Below are 12,266 nucleotides of genomic sequence, written 5' to 3' on the forward strand. Positions count from 1 at the left end.
TTTGGACACGATGAAGCCACCACTGCAGTGTGTGGCTGTGGTAAAGGTCCCAGAGGACTTCACAACTGGGTCTGAAAATGGAGATTATGGGCACCAGGAACACAGGCAATCCTTCCAGGGTGAAATGTGCATATTATTCACCCACAGACAATCTACATTCCAGTTTGGATATGGTCCTTCATTTAGAACATATGCATGGTCACATATCACACCTAGTGTTACGACTCTGCCGTCCCATCTCTGGGAGGTGCTGTACACGGACCATCTGCAGCCTGGGAATCACCAATTAACACTCATCCAGAGTCCTTTCTGACTCCCGCTTGCTTCCCATTTGGATATTGTATGCTATTGAAGACATACATATGCTTCCATGGACTTCAGGTCCCATAATGCACTGCCTAGTAGTCAGTAGGTCCTGGAATCTGCTGTCCATTACTTCCTGTGGGAATAGTCCTGTTGTTCCTTTGTACTGAATTCTCTCCTCCAGGACTTGTGAGAGACTGGAACAGCAAACACCTGTGACAACTCTTATGCAGCCCAACCATGTGCCCTGGGCTTTCTGCTTCCTGGAACTCCTTATAAGCTGCCATTTCCTGAAGCTCGCTGTCATGCATTGGAGTTTGTTTCCTTTGTGTACCGGACCTCTTGTTGGCTTGTTTTCCAGTCCTGTTTCTGCTTGCTTCAGCCAGAGCCTGTACCCTGTTTTCCATTCCTGTTCTTGCTTGTTTCAGCCAGAGCCTGCTCTCTGTTTTTCCAGTCCTGTTCCTGCTTTGCTTCAGCTTGAGCCTGGTGTCTGTTTTCCTGGCCTGTTCCTGCTATGCTTCCAAGTTTGTTCCTTCTGTTTCTGGTATTATCTTCCCTTTACATATTCCTTTTGCTTCTTCTTTAGCACCTGTAATTACTCTTCTGTATATCAGACTTGCCACATAGTTCCTGTTCTCTTTCTCTGTGATTCTTCCAGTCTCCATTTCTCTTGTAGTTAGTCTCTTGCTTGTTACAGTTTCCTAGACTTCCTGTGTATATTTGTGAGCTACAGTGTTTAGGCTCCTTTCTAGCTCTTACTCTGTAATTTCCTCTTCGGTTATTGTGTCTGCTAACTGTACTATTAGTCCTCACCTGTGTATAAGTGTTTTCCTTTGTACAGGGGTTGGCTCCTGGTTTCCAGGAAGAAATTCCTGCCCCATCCTGTGTCTAGTGTTGTGTGTAGTCTTAAGTGCCTAACTGTGACAGAGTACCACTGTGTCTTCAGCTGGACCCACAAGGGCTTGTCTTGTGTATGTAAGTGCAATACTTGTTTGCGCCCTAAGGGTCCAGAGACAGAACTGCTTCTGCTGCCTCCTTTCTATGGGGCTTGTAGGGTGACTACCTGAAAGAGTAATCTGCACAGAGGCATTAACATTCCCTGTTGCTGTGGGAAGTTCTGCACCTTCTCTGTGTACAACCTTATTGGTAGTCCCAGTGAGGTTGTCCAATACTGATCCGTTCCCTGTTTGTTCACACTAAGGTTGCTCTGCCTTCACTATCCTGTTTTTGGGCTTTAATATAGCTGTTCATTCCTGGTGTATGTCTTTATCTGCTCCTCTGCTTCAGTACACTACAACCATAGGGAGATATTCCGTGACCTCAACGGGTGCTCCGCCCGGAGTCCTGACAAAGCATCCAAGAGCCATGACACTTAGAGTACCCGGGGCATGCTGCCTCTGAACCTTATCTATTATTGGTACATAAAACATGAGTTAATGCCATTTCAAAGATACTGACATGGTGCATGCAACCTGAGGCACTACAAGATCTGGCATAGAGAGATGACATCAAGCAGCCCATAGTCCAGCAGTTTTCTGAAGACACTGGGGGTCATTACAACCCTGGCGGACGGTGTTAAAGCTGCGGTAATACCGCAAACAGGGCGGCGGATAAAAAAAGGGAATTATGACCCAGGCGGAAACCGTCAACAAAGACAGCCACTTTAACACACCGCCCGCCACGGCGGTACAGACAAGCAGCGCAGCGGTCACCGCCAACAGACAGGCGGAAGACAATGTACCGCCCATAGTATCACAACCCGCCAATCCGCCACCTTTTCTGGGGTGGATTCACCGTGCATAAAAACACGGCGGAAACAGCTTTTGCAATGGGAAAATGCTCACCTGAACACATCCCACGAGGAACGAGGACTGGACCCGGAACTCCAAATACTCCCTGCCCTTGTCTTTCTGCTCCTCTACGACCACCATCTACGTAGGCACCGAAGACAACTGTGAGTACTGCACCTACGACATGGGGGAGGGAAAAGTTAGAGGGACACCCACCAAGTCTCTCAAGTCTCTACAGTGGGTGGTTTGCCCACTGCTCTATCCTGGGGAGTGCAAAGCCACAGTCTCTCAGGTCTCTACAGTGGGTGAGTTGCCCACTGTGCCATCATAGGGAGTGCAAAGCCACAGTCTCTCAAGTCTCTACAGTGGGTGAGTTGCCCACTGTGCCATCCTAGGGAGTGCAAAGTCACAGTCTCTCAAGACTCTGCAGTGGGTGGGGTGCCCACTGTGCCAACCTGGGGAGTGCAAAGCCACAGTCTCTCAAGTCTCTACAGTGGGTGGGGTGCCCACCGTGCCATCCTGGGGAGTGCAAAGCCACAGTCTCTCAAGTTGATAACATTCTCCACTGGTTCTGGGGGGGACTGGTGCCCAGAGTGCTTCATCCTGTGCAGGACTGAGGAAGTGGATGCATGTCTCCACTGGTTCTGGAGGGGGACCGGTGCCCAGATTGGATGAGTCTCCCCGTGAAAGTTCCTGTCCTGTCACTGTCCCAGCTGCACATGGGATAAGGATGCCTGATGTGGCGGTCTATTCATTCCTACCCGGTGCTTGCCCTGTTCAGCGGTCTTCACCATGGCGGTCTTTGCCCTGTTCAGCGGTGCTTTGCCATGGCGGTCTCTGGACTGTTCAGCGGTGCTTTACCATGGCGGTCTTTGCCCTGTTCAGCGGTGCTTTGCCATGGCGGTTCTGGACTGTTCAGCGGTGCTTTGCCATGGCGGTTCTGGACTGTTCAGCGGTGCTTTGCCATGGCGGTTCTGGACTGTTCAGCGGTGCTTTGCCATGGCGGTTCTGGACTGTTCAGCGGTGCTTTACCATGGCGGTCTTTGCCCTGTTCAGCGGTGCTTTGCCATGGCGGTCTCTGGACTGTTCAGCGGTGCTTTGCCATGGTGGTTCTGGACTGTTCAGCAGTGCTTTGCCATGGCGGTTCTGGTACCAACATTGGTGTGTGGCATGAGATTCTCTACACTGGGCATTGGTGTGTGGCATGACGTTCCATCATAGCCCACCTGGGCTGTGGCAGCCGGGGCCCTCCCGGGCAGTGACTCCAGCGGTGGCCTCCTGACCAGTGACGATACTTGGGCCCTCCTGGGCTGTGACTCTGGCGGTGGTCTCCTGACCAGTGACGATACTTGGGCCCTCCTGGGCTGTGACTATGGCGGTGGTCTCCTGACCAGTGACGATAGTTGGACCCTCCTGGGCAATGACTCCGGCGGTGGTCTCCTGACCAGTGGCAATACTTGGGCCCTCCTGGGCTGTGACTATGGCGGTGGTCTCCTGACCAGTGACGATACTTGGGCCCTCCTGGGCAATGACTCTGGCGGTGGCGGTGGTCTCCTGACCAGTGACGATACTTGGGCCCTCCTGGGCTGTGTCTCTGGCGGTGGTCTCCTTACCAGTGACGATACTTGGGCCCTCCTGGGCAATGACTCTGGCGGTGGTCTCCTGACCAGTGACGATACTTGGGCCCTCCTGGGCTGTGACTCTGGCGGTGGTCTCCTGACCAATGACGATACTTGGGCCCTCCTGGGCACTGACTCTGGCGGTGGCGGGGGTCTCCTGATCAGTGACGACGGTGCTGGCGGTTGTGTCTCGACCACCGGGAATGATGCCGCCCTTCTCCGCCGTGACACTCATAACAGGCTTGGCAGATTTCCTCTGGCCCTTCCCCACCTTCGGTGGAGTCACAGCTGACTCTCCAGTCCCCTTGGACCCCATGTCAGTTGTTTTCCCACCAGGAGTCTTCACATGGTCCCGTCGTCCACTCTCCAATTTTAGAGCCTTTACAGGGGGTGGGCTGCCAGTGCCTTGGCTCCGGACCACTCTGCCTCCCCTGGTGGCCGGTGCACTCCACAATCCTTGAACAGGCACCACTGGTATTGGAGGCTTTTTGGCTGAGGTGCTACGACGGGACTGATGAATTGGAGGGGGGGTGGGGGCAAAAAGGTCAACTTTACAGAGGGACAGTTTCTGACGTACACTGGGATGGGTAGTTGGAGGGGGTTTGGGAGTGGAGGAAGTGGAGGTGGTTGTCGGAGGTGTCACTTTAGGTGTTTTGGGTGCAGGTGCAGGTACTGGAGGCTGTCGTGAGGTGGATGGATGTTGGGTGTGTGGTTGCCGGCGTTTGTGTACTTTGGGAGGGGGCGTCACAGACACACTGGGAGAGGACACATGGGACGTGTAAATGGCAGTGGAGGTGGTGAGTGCAGGTGAGCGGCTTGGGGTGCTGGGTCTCCTTGTGCGATTCATGGTGCCTGTAGATGTGGTGCATGCAGGTGTGTGTGTAGACGAGACTGGGAGGGAGGAGGGAGAAGAGGAGGAGGGGGACACAGTGGAGGCAGTGAATGTTGCTGTGTCTGTACGTGGATGAGGCTTGCGTTAGTGCCTGTGGGTTGTGTGGTGCCTATGTTTGCTTGAGCTACTTGTGTGTGCTGACTTGTGTGCATGCTGGTCTGTAGGTGTGCTTGGGATGGGCTGGGGTACAGGGGATTGGGTCTGGGTGGAGGAGGTTGGAGGGGGAGGCTGGACACAGGGACAATGGCGGCCATCAGTGCTGAGGCCAGAGATTGCAGGGTTCGCTGAAGGACAGCCTGACCAGAATGAATGCCCTCCAGGAATGAATTACCATGTTGCAACTCTCGTTCTACACCCTGGATGGCATTCACAATGGTAGACTGCCCAACAGTGAGTGACCTGAGGAGGTCAATGGCCTCCTCACTGTGGGCAGCAGGGGTGACTGGGGCAGGGCCTGAGGTGCCTGGGGCGAAGGTGATGCCCACCCTCCTGGGTGAGCGGGCACGGGGCGAACGCTGATGGGCTGCTGGGAGGGCGGTGCTGGTAGGGGAGGTGGCGGCTGTACCTGTAGAAGTGGGGCGCACAGACGGTGCCGCCACCACAAGGGAGCCCCCATCGGCGAACGAGTCCGTGTCGCTGCTTGGCGATCCGGTGGCCGACGTGAAGCTCCCCTCACCCTCCGTCCCACTGGTGCATTCAGAGTCCGTGGTGTGGCCCTCCATGGCCATGTGGGATGCAGCTCCCGCGTGCTCTGGTGCCACTGTACCTCCGCCTGATGATGCTGATGTACAAAAGGACAGGGAGAGCAGAAAAAGGGGGGGGAGACAGAAGAAAGAGAGTTTGAGAGCATGGCATACCGCTACCGTTGGCGGACAAGACAGACACAGCAGCCCCCTGCATTACGCCGTGCTCCTGCCCTCTGCATATGCAATTTCTGGGATATGGCCTACATGGCAATGGTGGACATCTGCACACATGGATGCCACAGGGGCAACTATACCTGTACTTGGCACTCTGCTGAGGTGGGGTATAGTGCCACATGGCCTGCATTACGGAGGGGCCTTGCCTACCGAACTCGCTCTGGCCTAGGGAAACCCACAGCCCACCTCCCCCACCCAGACACGTCCACTGCACGCAAAGTCAGCTGAATGAGAGTGTACTCACCCCCTTGTGTCTGCTGTGATGCCCTCAAGCCCCCATCCAACTCTGGGTAGGCCACCGCCAGGATCCGGAACATCAGGGGGGTCATGGTGCGACGGGCACCCCTCCCACGTTCCGAGGCCATCCCCAGCTGAGCCTCCGCCGTCTTCTTGCTACAGCGGCGAATGTCCTCCCATCTTTTCCAGCAGTGGGTGCCCCGTCTCTGGTGGGCCCCAAGGGTCCGGACCTCCTTGGCGATGGCACGCCAGATGTCCCTCTTCTGGTGGGCGCTGACCTACATGACATGCACAAGGAAAGAGGAACAGTCATTACCAACTGCACCGTCGATGTGAGTGGCCCCCTCCCTACTCTGGCCATGTGGCCCATTCATTCCCATGCATTAATGTTCTATGAACTCCACCCCCTTCCCTCTTCCAACCAGCCCTCTTCACCCAGGCCTAGCCCATACAACGTGCTCCCTGTGTACTAACCTGTTGGTCTGGAGGACCGTAGAGTAGCGTGTAGTGGGGGAGGACCCTGTCTACCAGTTTCTCCAACTCCTGTGCAGTGAAGGCAGGGGCCCTTTCCCCAGACGCAGCAGCCATCGTCGCTTCCAGATCGAGGTCACAGCAGCACTTGCAGTGTAGGTCCTCTCCTGTCGAAGGTCAGGTATCTAGTGATTGAACAGATAGAAAATGGCGGTGACGTCCGCGGCGGTGACGTCTGCGGCGGTGCGCATCGTCACCGCCGGCGCACCTGTTCATTGGCTCCTGGGACCCATAGGGTCCTATGTCAACCAATACAGCATTGCGCTGCGGTCTACGACCGCCTACCGCGACGGTGTGCAACGCCAGGGCAGTTACCCCACAATCCCATTGTCCCAGTTTAGAGGTCAGGCAGCCGCCATTTCAGGGGCCCACATGGCTTAATTTACCTCTGCGTCACACATAGCAAGGCCTACACTCAACACACATACAGGAAGGGTTTTGTGAGTGGTGTAGTCTTGTGTGTAACTGTGGGTACATAACTGGAGGAATAATGACTGATTCGTCACTGTTGTCCTTCGTAGGCACCGTCAGCTGGGACATGTGAGAAGATGGCGGAATCCTCCGGTGTACCGACCGCTGGTGGACCTGTTGACAATGGGAGAGCGACATGTCATCGTCACCTACCGGTTTGACCGTGCCACAATCCAGGAACTATGTACCCAGTTGGAGCCAGACCTGATGTCACCAATCCGCCATCCGACTGGAATCCCCCCTGATGTGAAGGTGCTGTCCGTGCTCCATTTCCTTGCTAGTGGGTCTTTTCAGACAACAGTGGCCATGGCATCAGGGATATCCCAGCCTATGTTTTCCAACGTGCGGTCCAGAGTGTTGTCTGCCCTGATGAAACACTTAAGGAGATACATCATTTTCCCTGAGGTGGAGGATTTGCCTACAGTTAAAGGTGACTTCTATGCCCTTGAACATATCCCCAACGTCATAGGTGCCATTGATAGGACCCATGTAGCTCTGGTCCCCCCCCACAGGAGTGAACAGATGTACAGGAACAGGATGAGTTATCATTCTATGAATGTTCAGATGGTCTGTTTGGCAGACCAGTACATCTTGCAGGTAAATGCTATGTTCCCTGGCTCAGTGCATGACCCCTACATCCTGCGGAATAGCAGCATCCCTGATATGATGGGTCAACTCCAGAGGCACCGTGTATGGCTACTGGGGGACTCTGGTTACCCCAACCTGTCCTGGCTATTGACCCCAGTGAGGAATCCCAGGACCAGGGCAGAGGAACGCTACAATGAGGCCCATGGGCGGACAAGGAGGGTGATCGAACGCACCTTCGGCCTCCTGAAGCCCAGGTTCAGGTGCCTCCATATGACAGGTGGTTCCCTATTCTACTCACCGAAGAAGGTGTGCCAGATCATCATCGCCTGCTCGATGCTTCATAATTTGGCTTTGCGATGCCAGGTGCCTTTTCTGCAGGAGGATGGTCCAGATGGCGGTGTTGTGGCAGCTGTGGAGCCTGTGGACAGTGATGAGGAGGAAGCTGAGGAAGAAGACAACGACAACAGGGAGTCAGTCATACAGCAATATTTCCGGTGACACACAGGTGAGAACATTTTCATTTTTTCCATTACATTAACTTTCACACTTCTACCTCTATCCTGTCTGTCGATTTCAACCAGTATTTGGTAACTGAGTTGTGCCTTTCCATTACGGTTTCACAGGTGTGGTTACCAACGTGTCATCTGCTTGCATCCTTCAAGGACTTGTGATGTGTGACATAGGTATGTTAGCTTTACAATAGGAAACGCATTATGACACTGTCATTGATAATACATATTTACTAAATCACAGACTGACTCCAGATTGTTTTCTGTTTCAAGGGTGTTTATTGAAGTGCTCAGAAATGGGAGGGGGTTGTAAAATGAGGATGGGTGATGGTGGAGGAATGTCCATGGCAGAGTCCAGTCTATTAGTCTCACAGGTGCACTGCCCATCTGGGCATAGGAAGTGGAGCTAGGGCAGTTTAAGTATGGACAGGGTAGCAAAGTGGGACAGTGGGAGGACAAACAGGGTGGTCTCATTTCCTGGCGGGAGTCTTGCCACCTTGCTCTGTCCTGTTCCTGGATCTCAGGGACCGCTTGCGTGGTGGTTGTCCGTCTGCAGGGGGTGGGGTGCTGGTGTGGTGATCCTGTGGCGGGCGTCCTGTCCACTGGCGCCGGCGGAGGTGGTGGGCAGTTCATCGTCCTGGCTAGTGTCAGGGGCCCCTTGGAGTGCCACGGTGTCCCTCAAGGTCTGCTGTATGTCCTTCAGCACCCCTACGATGGTGCCCAGGGCGGAGCTGATGGTCCTGAGCTCCTCCCTGAAGCCCAAATACTGTTCCTCCTGCAGGCGCAGGGTCTCCTGCAACTTGTCCAGGACCGTCGCCATCGTCTCCTGGGAGTGGTGGTATGCTCCCATGATGGAGGATAGGGCCTCGTGGAGAGTGGGTTCACTTGGCCTGTCCGCCCCCTGTCGCACAGCAGCCCTCCCAGTTCCCCTGTATTCCTGTGCCTCCGTCCCCTGGACCGTGTGCCCACTACCACTGCCCCAAGGTCCCTGTTGTTGTTGGGGTGGTGGGTTCTCCTGGGTTCCCTGTAGTGGTGGACACACGCTGATTGATGACCTGTCCTGGGTACGGAGGATTGGGCCCGCTGGGTGGGTGCTGTGCTGGTGTTACCAGAGGGTGGAAGGTCAGTGTTGGGCTGTGCTTGTGCAAGGGGAACCGACTGTCCCGAGGCCCACGATGGTCTGGGCTGGTCATCAGGATCCAGTAGGGCAGAGCTGATATCGTCACTGTGGGCCTCTTCTGGGGGTGGAGTGGTGTTGTCTGGACCCTCTGGTGTGGTGACGGTCCTTCGGGTTCCTGCAGGGGCATAAGAGCATGATTATTGCATGTGTGTGTGTAATGGTGTGCAATGGGTGGGTGAGCGTGTACCCCAGTGCAAGCATTCCTGTGTGGGAGCTTGTGTGATGGTGGTTTAGGGGGTTGTATGTGTATGTGCAGTGGGCATGCTTTAGTGCTGGGTGTCCATGCTTAGTTGTGTCATGCAGGGTTTGGTGTTGGGATGGATGGTTTGTGTTATGAGTACATTAGTGAGGAGTTGTAGTGATAGGGGAGGGGGTGAGGGTGGGGGTGTGTGAGAGCATGCAGGTAGGGTGGGGGATATGATAGTTAAGATTTGACTTACCAGTGTCCCATCCTCCACCGACTCCTCTGAGGCCCTCAGGATGCATGATGGTCAAGACTTGCTCCTCCCATGTTGTTAGTTGTGGGGGAGGAGGTGGGGGTCCGCCGCCAGTCCGCTGAACCGCGATGTTGTGCTTGGAGACCGTTGAACGCACCTTCCCCCGTAGGTCGTTCCACCTCTTCCCGATGTCCTCCCTATTTCTTGGGTGCTGTCCCACAGGGTTGACCCTGTCCATGATTCTTCGCCATAGCTCCATCTTCCTGGCTATGGAGGTGTGCTGTACCTGTGAGCCAAATAGCTGTGGCTCCACCCAGATGATTTCCTCCACCATGACCCTGAGATCCTCCTCGGAGAAGCGGGGGTGTCTTTGGCGTGACATGGGGTGGTGTGTGTGATGTGTGGGGCGGTGTGAGTGTTGATGTGTGTGGTGATGTGTAGTGGTGTGTGGTGTTTTGTGCGTGGATGTGGGGTGGGGTGGGTGATGGTGTTGTGTGCCTCTGTATGGTGGTGTTGTCTTGGCTGTGCTGTCTCTCTGGCCTTCATCTCGGAATTGTGGTCGTAGGGGTTTGTGGGTGATGTGGGTGTGTGTTTTATATTGTGTTGGGTGTGTGGGAGTGGTGTGTGTGTGTGTATCAGGTGTGTGTATTTGTAATTGTCCTATGTGGCGGTGTTTTGGAGATGTGTGTGTATTTTGAGCGGGCGGTGTGTACCGCCAATGGAATACCACGGTTGAAAGACCGCCGCGTGGATTCGTGGGTCGTAATAGCATGGGTGTGTTTCTGTTGGCGTGGAGGTGGAGGTTTTGTTTTCGCCAGTTTAACACTGACCTTTGGTGTGGCGGAGTTGTGTGGGTGTCTGAATTTCGGCGGATTCCGAGATGTGTGTCATAATAGCTGTGGCGGACTACCGCTGCGGCGGCGGTGTATTGGCGGTCTTCTGCACGGTGGCAAGCGCCTTTTACCGCCAATGTTGTAATGACCCCCACTGTCTCAACTAGAAATTAGCTAATAGATTGGGTTGCCTTCACAGATTTATGTGTATTAAAACATTCTAAAGTGTGAAGGACACTCTCACTAAGGCAGTCGCTCACCTAGAAAATTATAGCAGATGCTAAGAAACGAGAGCAGAATTAAACCCAAGGATGGGGGAGAACCCTACATACATTTAAGCAGAAGATATGGCGGTGACAGAATGACTTTGGATGTTAGACTTCAAAGAATATGTATCTAAACACCATGATGAAGTGGACAAGTTGAGCCATCTCTTGGCATGGATATTGCATTCATATTGTTAGCAGGCCCCCATTCCAGCACTAGGAAATGCTGACAGCAAGATGGCCAGTTCCCAAAATAAGGTAAAAAAAAATGATGAGGGCGCATTACAGCAGCTTGTATCCCACACCAGATGACATAGAAAGTCAAATACAGGAGAGATACCCAAGGGAGGTAAGGGTAATGACTGAGACAGAAGAACAGAGATGCATGCCAGACCATAGAGGGAATAACTAATGCCATCAAGGAGTTGGTGGTGAAGTAAGACAATGGATTACAATGGCTTACCCTCCGATATCTGTGACACTTATATGTTGTTCTTAACTCACATGCTAGTGTCTATCAAAAATGCTTGAATGGTTAATGCTGCTGCTGGTAAGTTAGGGGGGCCATAATAGTCACCTTACCCAAACAGAGCTAGATCCAGTTGAAGCATCCTCACACCGCCCGTTGACAATGCTGAACCTGGACCTTAAAATCTTGAGTAGGTTGCTTGCAATCAGGCAGTTACTGCTGCTGTCTGAGCTGGATCACTCAGACAAATTGGTCTTCAGGCCCGTAGGAATACAGCAGCCAATGTGAGGAGACTTTTCCATGTCATGACAGAGTCCAAACTGGAGGACCCCCTTTCAGCGGTGGCTTCTATTGACATGGAGAAAGCATTTGACTGAATTCATATGTTCTCAGTCCTTATGGTGATGTGCTTTGGCCCTGAGATAACAACATGTATTAAACTGTTGTAGGTGAGCCTGACTACGAGATTGAGAATGGGAAATGTTACTTCTGAATCCTTCCTATACGAAGGGCACACTGAAGGGGTGCTTTATATCCCCGTTCTTCTTTGCCTTCACAATGGAACCACTAGCTCAAACCCTTTTGCAGGAGAAAACGTAAGGAGGGAGTTGTAATTTGCTATTGACATTTTTGTAATTTGCTACTAATGTATTAGTGCAAGAGCAAGCACTAGGCAGCTCTGTTGATAAAACATTCTGTTGTCATGGTTTGTTTGTTAGGTGAGTGGAGACTTTCGATTCCTTGAGGAACTGGCAAGGAGGGAAGTCACGCTGACCTTTGGGCTGAATAAAACCTAGAAATAACTTCAAGAAGATGCCCTGGATTCTACTTCACAACATATTTATGTGACTGAACTACACGTGCGCACTGCAAAATGAGAGCATCTCTTCTTTGAAATCAGCAAACACTTGATTCTCAAATTCCAGGTTGGAGCAGACGGTGTGATGACATTTCCGATGGGAAGCTGCGTTTCAGCTCAGTGAGCTATGCGTGAACATGGGCAATGCACTGGTGTGAGTGCAACGATACTGGTGAGCGTGAGACACTGATTACGCAGCGCAATCAGAGTTTATACCGGTCGGCGCCAGAGGGCCATCAATGGTGAAGTTGACAACCTAACAGAAGCACAGTACAATACAAGTGTTATTTTTACCCACTTTTGGCAATGCTCCCGACGCCCTGATTGTTGGACAGTTCTCTTTGGATGTTTCTTGTCAGTGC

This window comes from Pleurodeles waltl, chromosome 5, assembly GCF_031143425.1.
Source record: "Pleurodeles waltl isolate 20211129_DDA chromosome 5, aPleWal1.hap1.20221129, whole genome shotgun sequence".
In the NCBI taxonomy this organism is placed as follows: Eukaryota; Metazoa; Chordata; class Amphibia; order Caudata; family Salamandridae; genus Pleurodeles; species Pleurodeles waltl.